The sequence below is a fragment of the Cryptomeria japonica genome, unplaced genomic scaffold (assembly GCF_030272615.1).
Source record: "Cryptomeria japonica unplaced genomic scaffold, Sugi_1.0 HiC_scaffold_89, whole genome shotgun sequence".
NCBI classification, from domain to species: domain Eukaryota; kingdom Viridiplantae; phylum Streptophyta; class Pinopsida; order Cupressales; family Cupressaceae; genus Cryptomeria; species Cryptomeria japonica.
In genome coordinates, this window is record NW_026728911.1 from 12,501 (window position 1) to 35,000 (window position 22,500).

Consider the following 22,500-nt stretch of genomic DNA (forward strand, 5'->3'; position numbering starts at 1 on the left):
TCCCAGGTATATGCCCCCTACGCACTTTTGGTGGCGCAACTCGCACGAACAGTCCCACCTCGACCCCGTAAACAAGCTTTTTTGCCTCGAAGAGTTCGTCGGAGACGAAGAAGCAACCTTCAGTGCAAACGTAGCACTCTTTTGTGCAACCGCCCAAACAACGCCCCCTCTACCCTCTGTCGAAACACTCGGCATTGCTGCTCCCTAAGGTGAGCTTCTCCTCATAGGCAATTCCGCTCTTATCCGGTCACGTTTGTGTGCCCGAATTTCGCAAGGCAACCTCCATGGGACATGGAAAAGACTCGAGAAGAGAGCTCGCTCACGGGAGAGAGAAGCCAAGGAGACCACGAGAGTGCTGAGAGTGGGACAGCGCTGAATAGGCGGGAGAAGCCTGCGCGTATAAACGGAGATATATATCCAATTGCAACGAAGGAACGTGCCAAAGATCGAGAACAATGGCAGAAATGCTAGTAACGTGCACTTCGGGACCAACGCATCACCGGAAGACAACCGCCAAACATCGAAAGAGTCGCGATGCTCCGCAACCTACGTGCAAAGCGGTCGCACACCGGGTAAGGGAGTGAGAGCCCCAAACATAGCTGGGCGAGGCGCTCACTCCGCTCTTTAATATCTCGTTAATACCGCCAAGGAAATGGCACAAGCACACACACACAAGCATCCTCGGAAGAGGACAGTTCGAGTGACAGGTCAAATCCAAGAGTTCCGAAGACTACCTCCAGGAACAATCGGGAACAAGACCGATTACAAGTCGTCGAGTCTGTTACTGGGCGAACACGAGATGCGCACAGGAAATCGATCAGCCCTCACAATGGCCCAAGGCCAGAGATCGGACTGCTACGATTTACCCCAACAATCATCGTGCCACTCTTCGCAGAGAGGTGATAGACGCCAACGAGCCCGCGCATAGCAATCGAGGTGTAAAAAGGGCGTTGAAGGCAGGAAGCCTGGACGAAAGAGGCTACGAGGTCACCTCGAAGCGGTCTAAGAATCGGGCGCACTTGGGGCGACTACCAGTGCCAACCCCTTATCCCGCGGTGCGTCCGACACACAGAAATTTCCAAGGCGGCCAAGGAGCCTCCCCGCATAGCAATCGGGGTGTGAGGTTACGGATGCAGCATTGATAGCAATCGAGGTGTGAGGCGAAGGATGCAGAAGTGAGAGCCGAGGGATGTAGCAGAGATAGCAATCGGGGTGTGTGATGCAGAAGAGATAGCAATCGAGGTGTGCGGTGGGAAGGGCCCAGCAGCCAGAATGCATGAAGCGACGGATGAAGCAGTGATGACAACCGGGCTGTGAGGAGAGGAGGGATGCAGCCAAGAAAGCAATCAGGGCTCGAGGCAAGGGATGCATCAAGGATAGCAATCATGTTGTGAGGCGAGATTCCAAAGGCTAAACGTGAGAGGCTGCAGGGTCGACTCAGAGAGGTCTATGCATGTGAGAGGCTGAAAGCAAGGTCGACTCGGAGCGGTCTATGCATCGGGCGCGCTTGGGGCGACTACCAGTGCCAACCCCTTATCCCGCGACGCGTCCGACAAAGAGAACGTTCCAAGGCGGCAGAGGAGGTTACCAGCCGAAGGATGCAGTAGCAATAACAGGTATAGTTCCGCGGCGGCCGAGAAGACTCACCGCATAGGAATCGGGATGCGAGGCGAGGGATGCGGCGGGAAGGCCCCGACGGCTAAACGGAAGAGGCTGCAGGGCCGCCTCGGAATGGTCCAAGCATCGGATGCGATTGGGACGACTACCAGTGCCAACCCCTTATCCCGCGATGCGTCCGATACACAGATAGTTCCAAGGCGGCCGAGGAGCCTCACCGCATATCAATCGGGGTGCGAGGCGAGGGATGGGGCGGGAAGGCCCCAACGGCTAGACGGAAGAGGCTTCAGGGCCACCTCGGAATGGTCCAAGCATCGGACGCGCTTGGGGCGACTGCCAGTGCCAACCCCTTATCCCGCGATGCGTCCGATACACAGATGGTTCCAAGGCGGCCGAGGAGCCTCACCGCATAGCAATCGGGGGTGCGAGGCGAGGGATGGGGCGGGAAGGCCCCAACGGCTAGACGGAAGAGGCTTCAGGGCCGCCTAGGAATGGTCCAAGCATCGGACACGCTTGGGGCGACTACCAGTGACAGCCCCCTATCCCGCGATGCGTCCGATACGAAGATGGTTCCAAGGCGGCCGAGGAGCCTCACCGCATAGCAATCGGGGTGCGAGGTGGGGGATGCGGCGAGATGGCCCCAACGGCTAGACGGAAGAGGCCACAGGGCCGCGTCGGAATAGTCCAAGCATCGGACGCGCTTGGGGCGACTACCAGTGACAACCCCTTATCCCGCGATGCGTCCGATACGAAGATAGTTCCAAGGCGGCCGAGGAGCCTCACCGCATAGCAATCGGGGTGCGAGGTGGGGGATGCGGCGAGATGGCCCCAACGGCTAGACGGAAGAGGCTGCAGGGCCGCCTCGGAATAGTCCAAGCATCGGACGCGCTTGGGGCCACTACCAGTGACAACCCCTTATCCCGCAATGCGTCCGATACGAAGATAGTTCCAAGGCGGCCGAAGAGCCTCACCGCATAGCAATCGGGGTGCGAGGTGGGGGATGCGGCGAGATGGCCCCAACGGCTAGACGGAAGAGGCCACAGGGCCGCCTCGGAATAGTCCAAGCATCGGACGCGCTTGGGGCGACTACCAGTGACAACCCCTTATCCCGCGATGCGTCCGATACGAAGATAGTTCCCAGGCGGCCGAGGAGCCTCACCGCATAGCAATCGGGGTGCGAGGCGAGGGATGCGGCGAGATGGCCCCAAAGGCTAGACGGAAGAGGCTGCAGGGCTGCCTCGGAATAGTCCAAGCATCGGACGCGCTTGGGGCGACTACCACTGCCAACCCCTTATCCCGCGATGCGTTCGATACACAGATAGTTCCGAGGCGGCCGAGGAGGTGGGGGATGCAGCGAGATGGCCCCAACGGCTAGACGGAAGAGGCTGCAGGGCCGCCTCGGAATAGTCCAAGCATCGGACGCGCTTGGGGCGACTACCAGTGACAACCCCTTATCCCGCGATGCGTCCGATACACAGATAGTTCCGAGGCGGCCAAGGAGCCTCACCGCATAGCAATCGTGGTGCGAGGTGGGGGATGCGGCGAGATGGCCCCAACGGCTAGACGGAAGAGGCTGCAGGGCCGCCTCGGAATGGTCCAAGCATCGGATGCGCTTGGGGCGACTACCACTGCCAACCCCTTATCCCGCGATGCGTCCGATACACAGATAGTTCCAAGGCGGCCGAGGAGCCTCACAGCATAGCAATCAGGGTGCGAGGCGAGGGATGCGGCGAGAAAGCCCCAACGGCTAGAGGGAAGAGGCTTCAGGTCCGCCTCGGAATGGTCCAAGCATCGGACGCGCTTGGGGCGACTACCAGTGACAACCCCTTATCCCGCGACGCGTCCGATACACAGATAGTTCCAAGGCGGCCGAGGAGCCTCACCGCATAGCAATCGGGGTGCGAGGCGAGGGATGCGGCGAGAAGGACCCAACGGCTACACGGAAGAGGCTTCGGGGCCGCCTCGGAATGGTCCAAGCATCGGACGCGCTTGGGGCGACTACCAGTGACAACCCCTTATCCCGCGACGCGTCCGATACACAGATAGTTCCAAGGCGGCCGAGGAGCCTCACCGCATAGCAATCGGGGTGCGAGGCGAGGGATGCGGCGAGAAGGACCCAACGGCTACACGGAAGAGGCTTCGGGGCCGCCTCGGAATGGTCCAAGCATCGGACGCGCTTGGGGCGACTACCAGTGACAACCCCTTATCCCGCGACGCGTCCGATACACAGATAGTTCCAAGGCGGCCGAGGAGCCTCACCGCATAGCAATCGGGGTGCGAGGCGAGGGATGCGGCGAGAAGGACCCAACGGCTAGACGGAAGAGGCTTCGGGTCCGCCTCGGAATGGTCCAAGCATCGGACGCGCTTGGGGCGACTACCAGTGACAACCCCTTATCCCGCGACGCGTCCGATACACAGATAGTTCCAAGGCGGCCGAGGAGCCTCACCGCATAGCAATCGGGGTGCGAGGCGAGGGATGCGGCGAGAAGGACCCAACGGCTAGACGGAAGAGGCTTCGGGTCCGCCTCGGAATGGTCCAAGCATCGGACGCGCTTGGGGCGACTACCAGTGACAACCCCTTATCCCGCGACGCGTCCGATACACAGATAGTTCCAAGGCGGCCGAGGAGCCTCACCGCATAGCAATCGGGGTGCGAGGCGAGGGATGCGGCGAGAAGGACCCAACGGCTAGACGGAAGAGGCTTCGGGTCCGCCTCGGAATGGTCCAAGCATCGGACGCGCTTGGGGCGACTACCAGTGACAACCCCTTATCCCGCGACGCGTCCGATACACAGATAGTTCCGAGGCGGCCGAGGAGCCTCACCGCATAGCAATCGGGGTGCGAGGCGAAGGATGCGGCGAGAAGGACCCAACGGCTAGACGGAAGAGGCTTCGGGTCCGCCTCGGAATGGTCTAAGCATCGGACGCGCTTGGGGCGACTACCAGTGACAACCCCTTATCCCGCGACGCGTCCGATACACAGATAGTTCCAAGGCGGCCGAGGAGCCTCACCGCATAGCAATCGGGGTGCGAGGCGAGGGATGCGGCGAGAAGGACCCAACGGCTAGACGGAAGAGGCTTCAGGGCCGCCTCGGAATGGTCCAAGCATCGAACGCGCTTGGGGCGACTACCAGTGACAACCCCTTATCCCGCGACGCGTCCGATACACAGATAGTTCCGAGGCGGCCGAGGAGCCTCACCGCATAGCAATCGGGGTGCGAGGCGAGGGATGCGGCGAGAAGGACCCAACGGCTAGACGGAAGAGGCTTCAGGGCCGCCTCGGAATGGTCCAAGCATCGGACGCGCTTGGGGCGACTACCAGTGACAACCCCTTATCCCGCGACGCGTCCGATACACAGATAGTTCCGAGGCGGCCGAGGAGCCTCACCGCATAGCAATCGGGGTGCGAGGCGAGGGATGCGGCGAGAAGGACCCAACGGCTAGACGGAAGAGGCTTCAGGGCCGCCTCGGAATGGTCCAAGCATCGGACGCGCTTGGGGCGACTACCAATGACAACCCCTTATCCCGCGACGCGTCCGATACACAGATAGTTCCGAGGCGGCCGAGGAGCCTCACCGCATAGCAATCGGGGTGCGAGGCGAGGGATGCGGCGAGAAGGACCCAACGGCTAGACGGAAGAGGCTTCAGGGCCGCCTCGGAATGGTCCAAGCATCGGACGCGCTTGGGGCGACTACCAGTGACAACCCCTTATCCCGCGACGCGTCCGATACACAGATAGTTCCGAGGCGGCCGAGGAGCCTCACCGCATAGCAATCGGGGTGCGAGGCGAGGGATGCGGCGAGAAGGACCCAACGGCTAGACGGAAGAGGCTTCAGGGCCGCCTCGGAATGGTCCAAGCATCGGACGCGCTTGGGGCGACTACCGTTGCCAACCCCTTATCCCGCGATGCGTCTGATACACAGATAGTTCCGAGGCGGCCGAGGAGCCTCACCGCATAGCAATCGGGTTGCGAGGCAGATTATTGGGAAGGGAACCCCCTGGGATGCGGCTCAAGCAGTGCCCAAAGGGACTGGAATGCGGAATCACATCGAGAGACCCAAATGCTATACGAGGGCTCAAATCGAATTATCGATTTGGCCACGACATGGACGCATCGGAACGACTACCTTTGCCGAACCACTCGCAATTGCATCCATACCGAAACCAATAGACATTTCCGTTAGAGCCCTCGCATAGCATTCGGGAATCTCGCATGCCCCTCTAAATCGACCAATGCTGGCGCTCAATGAAAATCCGAGCGCTACCACCGTTCGAGCGCCAGCATTGGTCGAGTTAGAGGGGCACGGGGGAGAATGCTCCAGTCAACACCTCCCCTATATAAGTTATTTGTCCGATTCTCGCACAACCGTAGTCTGCCTCGTCGAATCAAACAACGGTCCCAGATTCCGACTTCCGTTCCGTAGAGACCCAAAAGCTAGATGGAGGCTCGCAAGAAAGAGAGTCGGCGCATAGCAATCGGGTTTCTCGAACGTTTAGGGACCGAGCTCACTTGCGGATAGGGCAAAATCCGCCAAGCAACCCAAAAGCTAGACGGGGGCTCGAATCGAATCGCCTAGGCGGCCACAACAACGACGTGTTGGATCGACTACCAGTGCCAAACCATTCAGCAAGACTAGTCTGTGTCGAGGCCGGATAGAGATTCTCAGAGAGCGCCCGCATAGCATTTAGGAGACCTGCCGCGTCCCTCACACTCGACAAATGGTGGTGCACGTTTATAAATCCGAGCGATCCCAACCCTTTCAAGCACCAACATCGGTCGAGATAGAGGGGCACGGAGGGGGCTGCGTGAGACAACACAGTCCCCTATATAAGTTATTTGTCCGATTCTCACACATCCGAAGAATGGTCATCAAATCGGACAACAGCCCAAACTTCCGACTTCCGTCCCAGAAAGCCCAAGAGCTATCTAAAACGTTCATGGCCGGAACTCGATCGCGGCTATACCAGTCCGCCAAGCAACCCAAAAGCTAGACTGGAGCTCTAGTCGAATCACCTCTGTGGCCATTGCAAGGACGTGTTGGAGCGACTACCATTGCCGAACCATTCCGCAGGTCGAGTCCATACCAAGGCCGCATAGAGATTCACGATGAGCTCCTGCATAGCAATCAGGAGACTTGCCGTGTCCATCACAATCGATAAATCCTGGTGCAAGATTTTTGCATCCGAGCGCTCCAACCAGTCGAGCACCAGCATCAATCGACATAAACGGGCACGGGGGGAGGATGCTCGAGAACACTACCTCCCCTATATAAGTTATTTGTCCGATTCTCAAGCAGCCGAAGTCTGGTCATCGAATCGGGTCAAAGACCACAACTTCCGACTTTACCCACAATGCAAGTCATCGAATCGAACATCGGCCCCCGAGTCGGACTCCATGCGTATGTCAGGTCATCGGACCCAAATTCCGCCTTCCTGCGCATGGCGGGCCATCAATATCAACTCGGTCATCAGACCCAAACTCCGCCTTTTTGCGTATGGCACGCCTTCAAATCGGTCATCGGACCCAAATTCCGCCTTCCTGTGCATGGCGGGCCATCAACATCAACTCGGTCATCGGACCCAAATTCCGCCTTTCTGCGCATGGCACGCCATCAACTCGGTCATCGGACCCAAATTCCGCCTTCCTGCGCATGGCAGGTCATCGGACACAAATTCAGACCTCGCCAATATGCCTACGTATCGAATCGGTCATCGGACCCAACTTCCGACTTCATCCATACTGTAGGGTCTTTGAGGTTGGCGCGGTGCGCTCAACCCAGGGAGTCGACCCATCGAAGCATACACCTCCCCTATATAAGCTATTTGTCCGATTCCCACACCTGTGTAGTTTGCACCTCTGACCAGGACATCGACCCCAACTTCCGAACTCGACTGCAACGACGGCACCAGCGCCTTGGTGCGCACCTTGCGACGCACAGTCCCAACATTCGCCTTCCTGCACATGGCAGGTCATCGGACCCAAATTCCGACCTCGCGAGTATGCCTACATATCGAATCGGTCATCGGACCCAACTTCCGACTTCATCCATACCGTAGGGTCTTTGAGGTTGGCGCGGTGCGCTCAACCCGGGGAGTCGACCCAACGAAGCATACACCTCCCCTATATAAGCTATTTGTCCGATTCCCACACCTGTGTAGTTTGCACCTCCGATCAAGACATCGACCCCAACTTCCGAACTCGCCTCCAACGACCGAACCAGCGCCTTGGTGCGCACCTTGCAACGCACAGTGCCAACATTCGCCTTCCTGCACGTGGCAGGTCATCGGACCCAAATTCCGACCTCGCGAGTATGCCTACATATCGAATCGGTCATCGGACCCAACTTCCGACTTCATCCATACCGTAGGGTCTTTGAGGTTGGCGCGGTGCGCTCAACCCGGGGAGTCGACCCAACGAAGCATACACCTCCCCTATATAAGCTATTTGTCCGATTCCCACACCTGTGTAGCTTGCACCTCCGATCAGGACATCGACCCCAACTTCCGAACTCGACTAAAAAGACCGCACCAGCGCCTTGGTGTGCACCTTGCAACGCACAGTGTCAACATTCGCCTTCCTGCACATGGCAGGTCATCGGACCCAAATTCCGACCTCATGAGCATACCTACTAATCGAATTGGTCATCGGACCCAACTTCCGACTTCATCCATACCGTAGGGTCTTTGAGGTTGGCGCGGTGCGCTCAACCTGGGGAGTCGACCCATCGAAGCATACACCTCCCCTATATAAGCTATTTGTCCGATTCCGACACCTGTGTAGTTTGCACCTCCGCTCAGGACATCGACCCCAACTTCCGAACTCGCCTGCAACGACCGAACCAGCGCCTTGGTGCGCACCAAAAGTGCGCACTTTTGGAGGGCACTTTTGTGCGCTCCAAAGGTGCGCACTTTTGGAGGGCACTTTTCTGCGCTCCAAAGGTGCGCACTTTTGGAGGGCACTTTTTGGAGGGCACTTTTCTGCGCTCCAAAGGTGCGCACTTTTGGAGGGCACTTTTTGGAGGGCACTTTTCTGCGCTCCAAAGGTGCGCACTTTTGGAGGGCACTTTTTGGAGGGCACTTTTCTGCGCTCCAAAGGTGCGCACTTTTGGAGGGCACTTTTTGGAGGGCACTTTTCTGCGCTCCAAAGGTGCGCACTTTTGGAGGGCACTTTTTGGAGGGCACTTTTCTGCGCTCCAAAGGTGCGCACTTTTGGAGGGCACTTTTCTGCGCTCCAAAGGTGCGCACTTTTGGAGGGCACTTTTTGGAGGGCACTTTTCTGCGCTCCAAAGGTGCGCACTTTTGGAGGGCACTTTTTGGAGGGCACTTTTCTGCGCTCCAAAGGTGCGCACTTTTGGAGGGCACTTTTTGGAGGGCACTTTTCTGCGCTCCAAAGGTGCGCACTTTTGGAGGGCACTTTTGTGCACTCCAAAGGTGCGCACTTTTGGAGGGCACTTTTCCTGTGCTCCAAAGGTGCACACCTAGGTGAGCACCTTCGACCACACCTTGTAGCACACCAAACTCTGACTTTCGACTTCATCCGCAATGCAGGGTCTTTGAGGTTGGCGCAATGCGCACAACCAGGGGAGTCGACCCATCAAACCCAACACCTCCCCTATATAAGCTATTTGTCTGATTCTCATACATGCGTAGCCTGCAGGAGCAATTAGGACATCGACCCCAACTTTCGGCTTCTAAACGAAAACAAGGTCTTTGAGGTTGGTGTAATGCGAACAACTAGGGGAGTCAACCCATCAAACCCAACACCTCCCCTATATAAGCTATTTGTCTGATTCTCATACATGTGTAGTCTACAGGAGCAATTAGGACATCGACCCCAACTTTTGACTTCTTAACGAAAACAAGGTCTTTGAGGTTGACGTAATGCGCACAACCAGGGGAGTCGACCCATCAAACCCAACACCTCCCCTATATAAGCTATTTGTCCGATTCTCATACATGTGTAGCCTGCAGGAGCCATTAGGACATTGACCCCAACTTTTGACTTCTTAACGAAAACAAGGTCTTTGAGGTTGGCGTAATGCGCACAACCAAGGGAGTTGACCCATCAAACCCAACACCTCCCCTATATAAGCTATTTGTCTGATTCTCATACATGTGTAGCCTGCAACAACGATTAGGACATCCACCCCAACTTCTGAATTCGTCTGCGTTGACCGCACCAAAGGTGCACGCCTTGGTGCTCACCAAAATCCGACTTCCGACTTCTTCTGCTATGCGGGGTCTTTGAGGTTGGCGCAGTGCGCACAACCAGGGGAGTCAACCCACCGAATGCAACACCTCCCCTATATAAGCTATTTGTCTGATTCTCATACATGCGTAGACTGCAGCAATGATTAGGACATCCACCCCAACTTTTGACTTCTTAAACAAGACAGGGTCTTTGAAGTTGGTGCAGTGCACACAACCAGGGGAGTCGACCCATCAAACGCAACACCTCCCCTATATAAAGCTATTTGTCCGATTCTCATACGTGTAGTCTGCAGCAGCGATTAGGACATCGACCCCAACTTCCGAATTCGTTTGCATTGACCGCACCAAAGGTGCACGCCTTGGTGTGCACCCTGGAGTGCACTTTGGTGCTCACCTCGGTGCACACTTTGGTGTGCACCTCGGTGTGCACCAAAGGTGCGCACCTTGGAGCGCACCAAAGGTGTACACTTTGGAGCGCACCACATAGGGTCTTTGAGAGGTTGGCGCAGTGCGCACACCAAGGTGGGTGTTGAGGTGCGTGCCGAGGTGGGTGGGTGCTAGGGTGCGCTCCATGGTGGGTGCCAGGGTGGGTGCGTGCTAGGGTGGATTCCAAAGAGGGTCATAGGGTGGGTGCCAAGGTGGGTTGGTGATATAGTGGGTTCAAAGGTGGGTACTAGGGTGGGTTCCAAGGTGGGTCACAAGTTGGGTGCCAGGATGCGTGGGTGTTAGGTTGGGTGCCAAGGTGGGCTCCTGCGTGGGTGGGTGCTAGGGTGGGTTTCAAGGTGGACGCGAGGGCGGGTGCCAAGGTGGGTAACAAGTTGGGTGTTAGGATGGGTGAGTGCTAGAGTGGGTGCCAAGGTGGGTGGGTGCTAAGGTGGATGCCAAGGTGGTTCACAGGGTGGGTGGGTTCTAGGGTGAGTTCCAAGGTGGGTCACAGGTTCAGTGCTAGGGTGGGTGTCAAGGCGGGTGTCGAGGTGCCTGGGTGCTAGGGTGTGGATGCCAATGTGGGTCATAGGGTGGGTACTAGGGTGGGCTGCAATGTGGGTGCCAAGGTGGGTAACATGCTCGGTGGGTTCTAAATTGGGTGCCAGGGTGGGTGTGCACCCACCTTGCCCGAGGTGGGTGCCAAGGTGCCAGTGTGGGTGGGTGCTAAGGTGGATGCCAAGGTGGGTGAGAAGGTGGGTGATAGGTTGAGTGGTAGGATGGGTGGGTGCCAAGATGGGTCACAGGGTGGGTGCAAGGGTGGGTAGGTGCTAGGGTTGGTGTCAGGGTGGGTGGGTGCTAGGTTGGGTTCCAAGGTGGGTGCGAGGGTGAGTGTCAAGGTGGGTCACAGGTTAGGTGCTAGGATGGGTGAGTGCTAGGGTGCAAAGGTGCCAGGGTGGGTGCTAGGATGGGTCGATGCTAGGGTGAGTGGCAAGGTGGGTCCACAAGTGTCAAGGTGGGTGCCGAGGTGGGTGCCAAGTCGGCGACTGCTATGGTGGATGCCAAGGTGGGTCACGGGGTGGGTGCCAAGTTGCTAGGTTGGGTTCCAAGGTGGGTGCCAACGTGGGTGCTAGGGTGCGTGGGTTAAAGGGTGTGTCACAACGTGGGTGCCAGGATGGGTGCGCACCCACACTGGCCAAGACGGGTGCGGGTGCAAGGTTGGGTTCCAAGCCCGGTCACAGGCTGGGTGCTAGGATGGGTGGGTGCCAAGGTGGGCACCAGGGTGGGTGCACCCACCCTGGCCAAGGTGGGTCACGGGGTGGGTCCTAGGGTGGGTAACGGGGTGGGTACTAAGGTGCGTGCCAAGGTGGGTCATAGGGTGGGTGCCAAGGTGGGCACCAGGGTGGGTGTGCACCAACCCTAGCCAGGGTAGGTCACGGGGTGGTTGTCGGGGTGGGCGTCAAGGAGCCAAGGTGGGTGGCAAGTAGCCAAGTTGCGTGCCAAGGTGGGTGTCGGGGTGGGTGCCAAGGATCCAAGGTGGGTGCCAAGGAACCAAGGTGGGTGTCTGGGTGGGTGCCGAGGTGGGAGCCAGGGTGGGTCCCAAGGTGAGTGCAAAGGTGGGTGCCAGGGTCAAGGTGAGTGCCAATGTGGGTTCCAAGGTGCCAGGGTCAGGGTGAGTGCCAATGTGGGTTCAAAGGTGCTAAGTTGGGTGCGAGGTTGGGTGCGAGGGTGGGTGGGTGCCAAGGTGTGCTAGGTGGAAGCCCGGGTGGGTCGGCATCCCATGGGTGTCGAGTTGGGTGCCTGATGGGTGCTTCTTGTCAAGTTTTAGTCGTCGGGACTCATTTCGAGCCTTAGAGGTCGTTTCTTGTCCGGTTGCCCTGTCTTCGACCTGGGAACCCAATTTTGGTCCTCGGGTCCCATTTTTTTTTGTCTCGCATCCCACTTTTGGCCTGTGGCCTTTTCGGGGTCGATTCTCGTTTTGGGCATCAGAGCATGTTTCTTCTCCTAAAACCCAATATTTGTTTATTAAGTCTCGGAACACATTTTTGTTCTCGTGGACCCATCATGGGTCTTGGAACGCATTTGTGGTCCTTGGGTCCCATTTTGCATCCCGAAACTTGTGTTTTGGTGCTTGATCCCTATTTTGGGTGCCCACCTTGCACCAAGTGCGCACCCGGGGCAAACCGAGCGCCTTGGTGCACCGGGGCAAGATCGAGCGTGCACCCGAGGCGCCCCGAACATGCACCAAGGTGCACTCGGCCCACATGTGAGCGCAGGTCGTTGCGCCCGAGGTGGTGTGTGGGCACCGCGTTGCAGACGGGACACTGCACGCACACGACGCCCCCTCCAGGTGCACGCACGTAGGCCGGGCCGGGTGCACACCCGACGCCCTAGCAAGGTGCGCGCACCCGGGCAGGGCTCACACTTGGCGAACGGGGCGCACTTCGCGAGGGAGGGTGTGCACCTCGACGGGGGTGGGTGGCCGGGGTGGATTCGCACGTGGGTCGCGGTTTGCTAAGTACACACTGCGACAAGCTCATAACGGGTGCGATCATACCAGCGTTAGTGCACCGGATCCCATCAGAACTCCGCAGTTAAGCGCGCTTGGGCCGGAGTAGTACTGGGATGGGTGACCTCCCGGGAAGTCCCGGTGTTGCACCCTTTTTTAGTTTTTCGCCGGGCGTCGCAATGCTATTTGAATAAACCTTTTGCCCGTTTGCGTTCTCGTCGGGGCCGGGCCGGGCCGGGGTGCGCTGCCCGCACTACCGCGCGCGCGGGGGCGACACCGAGCGCGCACCCGAGGCGCCCCGAGCACACAGGCCACGGTGCAACCCGGGCGTTGTGCGCGCACCCCGGTGCGCCCGAGGTGCTGCGCGCGCACCCAGGTGAAATCGGTGTGCACCTCGGCCAGTGCGCGCTCGGTCGAGTCGCGCACGTTGGCCAAGGTGCACGGTGATGTTTCTTACTCTAAGGTTCCGCACCAGACGCCCGGGACAGGTGAGCGAAGCTGGGCGGGGCCGGGTGCGCGGCCGGGGCAGGTGCACGCAGCTGGAGAGAGCTTTGGAGCACACTTCGGAGCGCACCAATGATGCGCTCCATTCAAAAGTTTCCTGAAAAGGCAAAAAAAGTTGAGATTATAGAATTTCCCACTTGAGAGATTGTAAAAAAAAAAAATTTAAAATGAAGGAAACGCGGGTGCCAAGGTGTGCGCAGCCCAGCCAAGGTGTGCGCACCAAGGCGCCCACCCTGGCGAAGGTGCACGCAAGGTGCGCACCCGAGGCAAACCGGACAATTAACCCAACTTTCGACTTCGCGCGCACCTTGGAGCGCACTTCGGAGCGCTCCTTGGTGCGCACCAATCTTGGGCACCTCGGAGTGCACCATGGCGCCCACCAAGGTGCGCACCCGGGGCAAACCGAGCTCCGACTTCGTGCGCACCTTGGAGCGCACGAAAGGTGCGCACCATGGCGCCCACCAAGGTGCGCAGCCCAGCCAAGGCGTGCGCATCAAGGTGCGCACCCTGGCGAAGGTGCGCACCCGGGGCAAACCGAGCTCCGACTTCGTGCGCACCTTGGAGCGCACAAAAGGTGCGCAACCCAGCCAAGGTGTGCGCACCCCGGTCAAACCGAGCTCCGAATCGTGCGCACCAGAGGTGCACGCCATCGTGCGCACCTTGGAGCACACTTCGGAGCCCTCCTTGGTGCGCGCCGATGTTGCGCACCTCGGAGCGCACCCGGGGAAAACAATGCAATTAACCCGACTTTCGACTTCGTGGGCACCTCGGAGCGCTCTCGGGTTCGCACCTCGGAGCACACCGAGGTGCGCACCTTTGATGCGCTGCCTTCACCAATTTCCAGAAAAGGCAAGAAAACATTGAGAAGGTGTGCGCACCGAGGTGCCCACCCTGGCGAAGGTGCACGCGAGGTGCGCACCCGGGGCAAACCGGGCTCCGACTTCGTGCACGCCGCACCTTGGAGCACACTTCGGAGCGCTCCTTGGTGCGCACCAGGGCGCGCAACCCAGCCGAGGTGCCCACCCCGGCGAAGGTGCACGCGAGGTGCGCACCCGGGGCAAACCGGGCTCCGACTTCGTGCACGCCATGGTGCCCACCGCGGCGAAGGTGCACGCGAGGTGCGCACCCGGGGCAAACCGGGCTCCGACTTCGTGCACGCCGCACCTTGGAGCACACTTCGGAGCGCTCCTTGGTGCGCACCATGGTGCCCACCAGGGCGCGCAACCCCGCCGAAGGTGCACGCGAGGTGCGCACCCGGGGCAAACCGGGCTCCGACTTCGTGCACGCCGCACCTTGGAGCACACTTCGGAGCGCTCCTTGGTGCGCACCATGGTGCCCACCAGGGCGCGCAACCCCGCCGAAGGTGCACGCGAGGTGCGCACCCGGGGCAAACCGGGCTCCGACTTCGTGCACGCCATGGTGCGCACCGCGGCGAAGGTGCGCACCCGGGGCAAACCGGGCTCCGACTTCGTGCACGCCGCACCTTGGAGCACACTTCGGAGCGCTCCTTGGTGCGCACCAGGGCGCGCAACCCAGCCGAGGTGCCCACCCCGGCGAAGGTGCACGCGAGGTGCGTACCCGGGGCAAACCGGGCTCCGACTTCGTGCACGCCGCACCTTGGAGCACACTTCGGAGCGCTCCTTGGTGCGCACCATGGTGCCCACCAGGCCGCGCAACCCAGCCAAGGTGTGCGCACCAAGGTGCACGCGAGGTGCGCACCCGGGGCAAACCGGGGTCCGACTTCGTGCACGCCGCACCTTGGAGCACACATCGGGGCGCTCCCGGGTTCGCACCGGCGTTGCGCACCGTGGTGGGCACCTCGGAGCACACCAAGGTGGGCAGCGAGGTGCGCACCTTTGATGCGATGCCTTCACTAATTTCCATAAAAGGCAAAAAAAAAACGAGATTTTAAAATTTCCGTTTTGAAAGATAGTGAGAAAAAGGGAATGCTGGTGCCATCTTGAGCCCGCCCTGGTGCGCAGCCCAGCCAAGGTGTGCGCACCAAGGTGCCCACCCTGGCGAAGGTGCGCGCCCGGGCAATTAACCCAACTTCCAACTTCGCGCGCGCCAGGGTGGGAGCGCACCCAACAACCGGGCCTGGGAAGAGCCAATGCGAGAAACCCCACCAAACGCTCTGACAAAAAAAGAGGGGGCGCTCCAGTAACCCCGCTTCGGAGCGCACCCTGGGCAAACCCAGCCAAGGTGCCCACCCCGGCCAAGGTGCAGGCGAGGTGCGCACCCGGGGCAAACCGGGCTCCGACAACGTGCACGCCGCACCTTGGAGCACACTTCGTAGCGCTCCCGGGTGCGCACCTCAGAGCACACCAAGGTGGGCAGCGAGGTGCGCACCTTTGATGCGCTGCCTTCACTAATTTCCAGAAAAGGCAAAAAAAAAAGGAGATTTTAAAATTTCCGTTTTGAAAGATAGTGAAAAAAACGGAACGCGCGTGCCATCTTGAGCCCGCCCTGGTGCGCAGCCCAGGTAAGGTGCCCACCCTGGCAAAGGTGCGCACCCGGGCAATTAACCCTACTTCCGACTTCGTGCGCGCCAGGGTGGCAACCGGGCCTCGGAAGAGCCAATGCGAGAAACCCCACCAAACGCTCCGACAAAAAAAGAGGCGGCGCTCCAATAACCCCGCTTCGGAGCGCAGCCGGGGCAAACCCAGCCAAGGTGCCCACCCCGACGAAGGTGCACGCGAGGTGCGCACCCGGGGCAAACCGGGCTCCGACAACGTGCACGCAGCACCTTGGAGCACACTTCGAAGCACTCCCGGGTGCCCACCGGCGTTGCGCACCGTGGTGGGCAGCGAGGTGCGCACCTTTGATGCGCTGCCTTCACTAATTTCCAGAAAAAGGCAAAAAAAAATGAGATTTTAAAATTTCCGTTTTGAAAGATAGTGAAAAAAAAGGAACGCGGGTGCCATCTTGAGCCCGCCCTGGTGCGCAGCCCAGGCAAGGCATGCGCACCAAGGTGCCCACCCGAGGTGCACACCCGGGGCAAACCGGGCTCCGACTTCGTGCAGGCCGCACCTTGGAGCACACTTCGGAGCGCTCCTTGGTGCGCACCATGGTGCCCACCAGGGCGCGCAACCCAGCCAAGGTCTGCACACTAAGGTGCCCACCCCGGCGAAGGTGCACGCGAGGTGCGCACCCGGGGCAAACCGGGCTCCGACTTCGTGCACGCCATGGTGCCCACCGCGGCGAAGGTGCACGCGAGGTGCGCACCCGGGGCAAACCGGGCTCCGACTTCGTGCACGCCGCACCTTGGAGCACACTTCGGAGCGCTCCTTGGTGCGCACCATGGTGCCCACCAGGGCGCGCAACCCAGCCAAGGTGTGCGCACCAAGGTGCACGCGAGGTGCGCACCCGGGGCAAACCGGGGTCCGACTTCGTGCACGCCGCACCTTGGAGCACACATCGGAGCGCTCCCAGGTTCGCACCAGCGTTGCGCACCTTTGATGCGCTGCCTTCACTAATTTCCAGAAAAGGCAAAAAAAAACGATATTTTAAAATTTCCGTTCTGAAAGATAGTGAAAAAAACGGAACGCGGGTGCCATCTTGAGCCCTTCCTGGTGCGCAGCCCAGGCAAGTTGTGCGCACCAAGGTGCCCACCCTGGCGGAGGTGCGCGCCCGGGGCAAACCGGGCTCCGACTTCGTGCACTGCATGGTGCCCACCAAGGCGCGCAACCCAGCCAAGGTGCCCACCGCAGCGAAGGTGCACGCGAGGTGCACACCCGGGGCAAACCGGGCTCCGACTTCGTGCACGCCGCACCTTGGAGCACACTTCAGAGCGCTCCTTGGTGCGCACCAGGGCGCGCAACCCAGCCGAGGTGCCCACCCCGGCGAAGGTGCACGCGAGGTGCGCACCCGGGGCAAACCGGGCTCCGACTTCGTGCACGCCATGGTGCCCACCGCGGCGAAGGTGCGCACCCGGGGCAAACCGGGCTCCGACTTCGTGCACGCCGCACCTTGGAGCACACTTCGGAGCGCTCCTTGGTGCGCACCATGGTGCCCACCAGGCCGCGCAACCCAGCCAAGGTGTGCGCACCAAGGTGCACGCGAGGTGCGCACCCGGGGCAAACCGGGGTCCGACTTCGTGCACGCCGCACCTTGGAGCACACATCGGGGCGCTCCCGGGTTCGCACCGGCGTTGCGCACCGTGGTGGGCACCTCGGAGCACACCAAGGTGGGCAGCGAGGTGCGCACCTTTGATGCGATGCCTTCACTAATTTCCATAAAAGGCAAAAAAAAAACGAGATTTTAAAATTTCCGTTTTGAAAGATAGTGAGAAAAAGGGAATGCTGGTGCCATCTTGAGCCCGCCCTGGTGCGCAGCCCAGCCAAGGTTTGCGCACCAAGGTGCCCACCCTGGCGAAGGTGCGCGCCCGGGCAATTAACCCAACTTCCAACTTCGCGCGCGCCAGGGTGGGAGCGCACCCAACAACCGGGCCTGGGAAGAGCCAATGCGAGAAACCCCACCAAACTCTCTGACAAAAAAAGAGGGGGCGCTCCAGTAACCCCGCTTCGGAGCGCACCCTGGGCAAACCCAGCCAAGGTGCCCACCCCGGCCAAGGTGCAGGCGAGGTGCGCACCCGGGGCAAACCGGGCTCCGACAACGTGCACGCCGCACCTTGGAGCACACTTCGTAGCGCTCCCGGGTGCGCACCTCAGAGCACACCAAGGTGGGCAGCGAGGTGCGCACCTTTGATGCGCTGCCTTCACTAATTTCCAGAAAAGGCAAAAAAAAAAGGAGATTTTAAAATTTCCGTTTTGAAAGATAGTGAAAAAAACGGAACGCGCGTGCCATCTTGAGCCCGCCCTGGTGCGCAGCCCAGGTAAGGTGCCACCCTGGCAAAGGTGCGCACCCGGGCAATTAACCCTACTTCCGACTTCGTGCGCGCCAGGGTGGCAACCGGGCCTCGGAAGAGCCAATGCGAGAAACCCCACCAAACGCTCCGACAAAAAAAGAGGCGGCGCTCCAATAACCCCGCTTCGGAGCGCAGCCGGGGCAAACCAAGCCAAGGTGCCCACCCCGACGAAGGTGCACGCGAGGTGCGCACCCGGGGCAAACCGGGCTCCGACAACGTGCACGCAGCACCTTGGAGCACACTTCGAAGCACTCCCGGGTGCCCACCGGCGTTGCGCACCGTGGTGGGCAGCGAGGTGCGCACCTTTGATGCGCTGCCTTCACTAATTTCCAGAAAAAGGCAAAAAAAAATGAGATTTTAAAATTTCCGTTTTGAAAGATAGTGAAAAAAAAGGAACGCGGGTGCCATCTTGAGCCCGCCCTGGTGCGCAGCCCAGGCAAGGCATGCGCACCAAGGTGCCCACCCGAGGTGCACACCCGGGGCAAACCGGGCTCCGACTTCGTGCAGGCCGCACCTTGGAGCACACTTCGGAGCGCTCCTTGGTGCGCACCATGGTGCCCACCAGGGCGCACCCGAGGCAAACCGGGCTCCGACTTCGTGCACGCCGCACCTTGGAGCACACATCGGAGCGCTCCCAGGTTCGCACCAGCGTTGCGCACCTTTGATGCGCTGCCTTCACTAATTTCCAGAAAAGGCAAAAAAAAACGATATTTTAAAATTTCCGTTCTGAAAGATAGTGAAAAAAACGGAACGCGGGTGCCATCTTGAGCCCTTCCTGATGCGCAGCCCAGGCAAGTTGTGCGCACCAAGGTGCCCACCCTGGCGGAGGTGCGCGCCCGGGGCAAACCGGGCTCCGACTTCGTGCACTGCATGGTGCCCACCAAGGCGCGCAACCCAGCCAAGGTGCCCACCGCAGCGAAGGTGCACGCGAGGTGCACACCCGGGGCAAACCGGGCTCCGACTTCGTGCACGCCGCACCTTGGAGCACACTTCAGAGCGCTCCTTGGTACGCACCAGGGCGCGCAACCCAGCCAAGGTGCTCACCCCGGCGAAGGTGCACGCGAGGTGCGCACCCGGGGCAAACCGGGCTCGGACTTCGTGCACGCCGCACCTTGGAGCACACATCGGAGCGCTCCCGGGTTCGCACCAGCATTGCGCACCTTTGATGCGCTGCCTTCACTAATTTCCAGAAAAGGCAAAAAAAAGAAAAAAATGAGATTTTAAAATTTCCGTTTTGAAAGATAGTGAAAAAAACGGAACGCGGGTGCCATCTTGAGCCCGCCCTGGTGTGCAGCCCAGGCAAGTTGTGCGCACCAAGGCACCCACCCTGGCCAAGGTGGGTCACGGGGTGGGTCCTAGGGTGGGTAACGGGGTGGGTACTAAGGTGCGTGCCAAGGTGGGTCATAGGGTGGGTGCCAAGGTGGGCACCAGGGTGGGTGTGCACCAACCCTAGCCAGGGTAGGTCACGGGGTGGTTGTCGGGGTGGGCGTCAAGGAGCCAAGGTGGGTGGCAAGTAGCCAAGTTGCGTGCCAAGGTGGGTGTCGGGGTGGGTGCCAAGGATCCAAGGTGGGTGCCAAGGAACCAAGGTGGGTGTCTGGGTGGGTGCCGAGGTGGGAGCCAGGGTGGGTCCCAAGGTGAGTGCAAAGGTGGGTGCCAGGGTCAAGGTGAGTGCCAATGTGGGTTCCAAGGTGCCAGGGTCAGGGTGAGTGCCAATGTGGGTTCAAAGGTGCTAAGTTGGGTGCGAGGTTGGGTGCGAGGGTGGGTGGGTGCCAAGGTGTGCTAGGTGGAAGCCCGGGTGGGTCGGCATCCCATGGGTGTCGAGTTGGGTGCCTGATGGGTGCTTCTTGTCAAGTTTTAGTCGTCAGGACTCATTTCGAGCCTTAGAGGTCGTTTCTTGTCCGGTTGCCCTGTCTTCGACCTGGGAACCCAATTTTGGTCCTCGGGTCCCATTTTTTTTTGTCTCGCATCCCACTTTTGGCCTGTGGCCTTTTCGGGGTCGATTCTCGTTTTGGGCATCAGAGCATGTTTCTTCTCCTAAAACCCAATATTTGTTTATTAAGTCTCGGAACACATTTTTGTTCTCGTGGACCCATCATGGGTCTTGGAACGCATTTGTGGTCCTTGGGTCCCATTTTGCATCCCGAAACTTGTGTTTTGGTGCTTGATCCCTATTTTGGGTGCCCACCTTGCACCAAGTGCGCACCCGGGGCAAACCGAGCGCCTTGGTGCACCGGGGCAAGATCGAGCGTGCACCCGAGGCGCCCCGAACATGCACCAAGGTGCACTCGGCCCACATGTGAGCGCAGGTCGTTGCGCCCGAGGTGGTGTGTGGGCACCGCGTTGCAGACGGGACACTGCACGCACACGACGCCCCCTCCAGGTGCACGCACGTAGGCCGGGCCGGGTGCACACCCGACGCCCTAGCAAGGTGCGCGCACCCGGGCAGGGCTCACACTTGGCGAACGGGGCGCACTTCGCGAGGGAGGGTGTGCACCTCGACGGGGGTGGGTGGCCGGGGTGGATTCGCACGTGGGTCGCGGTTTGCTAAGTACACACTGCGACAAGCTCATAACGGGTGCGATCATACCAGCGTTAGTGCACCGGATCCCATCAGAACTCCGCAGTTAAGCGCGCTTGGGCCGGAGTAGTACTGGGATGGGTGACCTCCCGGGAAGTCCCGGTGTTGCACCCTTTTTTAGTTTTTCGCCGGGCGTCGCAATGCTATTTGAATAAACCTTTTGCCCGTTTGCGTTCTCGTCGGGGCCGGGCCGGGCCGGGGTGCGCTGCCCGCACTACCGCGCGCGCGGGGGCGACACCGAGCGCGCACCCGAGGCGCCCCGAGCACACAGGCCACGGTGCAACCCGGGCGTTGTGCGCGCACCCCGGTGCGCCCGAGGTGCTGCGCGCGCACCCAGGTGAAATCGGTGTGCACCTCGGCCAGTGCGCGCTCGGTCGAGTCGCGCACGTTGGCCAAGGTGCACGGTGATGTTTCTTACTCTAAGGTTCCGCACCAGACGCCCGGGACAGGTGAGCGAAGCTGGGCGGGGCCGGGTGCGCGGCCGGGGCAGGTGCACGCAGCTGGAGAGAGCTTTGGAGCACACTTCGGAGCGCACCAATGATGCGCTCCATTCAAAAGTTTCCTGAAAAGGCAAAAAAAGTTGAGATTATAGAATTTCCCACTTGAGAGATTGTAAAAAAAAAAAATTTAAAATGAAGGAAACGCGGGTGCCAAGGTGTGCGCAGCCCAGCCAAGGTGTGCGCACCAAGGCGCCCACCCTGGCGAAGGTGCACGCAAGGTGCGCACCCGAGGCAAACCGGACAATTAACCCAACTTTCGACTTCGCGCGCACCTTGGAGCGCACTTCGGAGCGCTCCTTGGTGCGCACCAATCTTGGGCACCTCGGAGTGCACCATGGCGCCCACCAAGGTGCGCACCCGGGGCAAACCGAGCTCCGACTTCGTGCGCACCTTGGAGCGCACGAAAGGTGCGCACCATGGCGCCCACCAAGGTGCGCAGCCCAGCCAAGGCGTGCGCATCAAGGTGCGCACCCTGGCGAAGGTGCGCACCCGGGGCAAACCGAGCTCCGACTTCGTGCGCACCTTGGAGCGCACAAAAGGTGCGCAACCCAGCCAAGGTGTGCGCACCCCGGTCAAACCGAGCTCCGAATCGTGCGCACCAGAGGTGCACGCCATCGTGCGCACCTTGGAGCACACTTCGGAGCCCTCCTTGGTGCGCGCCGATGTTGCGCACCTCGGAGCGCACCCGGGGAAAACAATGCAATTAACCCGACTTTCGACTTCGTGGGCACCTCGGAGCGCTCTCGGGTTCGCACCTCGGAGCACACCGAGGTGCGCACCTTTGATGCGCTGCCTTCACCAATTTCCAGAAAAGGCAAGAAAACATTGAGAAGGTGTGCGCACCGAGGTGCCCACCCTGGCGAAGGTGCACGCGAGGTGCGCACCCGGGGCAAACCGGGCTCCGACTTCGTGCACGCCGCACCTTGGAGCACACTTCGGAGCGCTCCTTGGTGCGCACCAGGGCGCGCAACCCCGCCGAAGGTGCACGCGAGGTGCGCACCCGGGGCAAACCGGGCTCCGACTTCGTGCACGCCATGGTGCGCACCGCGGCGAAGGTGCGCACCCGGGGCAAACCGGGCTCCGACTTCGTGCACGCCGCACCTTGGAGCACACTTCGGAGCGCTCCTTGGTGCGCACCAGGGCGCGCAACCCAGCCGAGGTGCCCACCCCGGCGAAGGTGCACGCGAGGTGCGTACCCGGGGCAAACCGGGCTCCGACTTCGTGCACGCCGCACCTTGGAGCACACTTCGGAGCGCTCCTTGGTGCGCACCATGGTGCCCACCAGGCCGCGC

At 60.3% G+C, this 22,500-nt stretch overlaps 2 non-coding genes across 2 annotated transcripts; both read left to right on the plus strand.

Annotated features, from left to right (window-relative positions):
• The first annotated feature begins 12,793 nt into the window (after positions 1–12,793).
• Positions 12,794–12,912, plus strand: LOC131864578 (5S ribosomal RNA). The gene has a single exon (XR_009363344.1). It is a non-coding gene; the product is annotated as a 5S ribosomal RNA (ribosomal RNA).
• A 7,791-nt stretch (positions 12,913–20,703) lies between these two features.
• Positions 20,704–20,822, plus strand: LOC131864614 (5S ribosomal RNA). Its single transcript, XR_009363379.1, has one exon. It is a non-coding gene; the product is annotated as a 5S ribosomal RNA (ribosomal RNA).
• Positions 20,823–22,500: the final 1,678 nt, after the last annotated feature.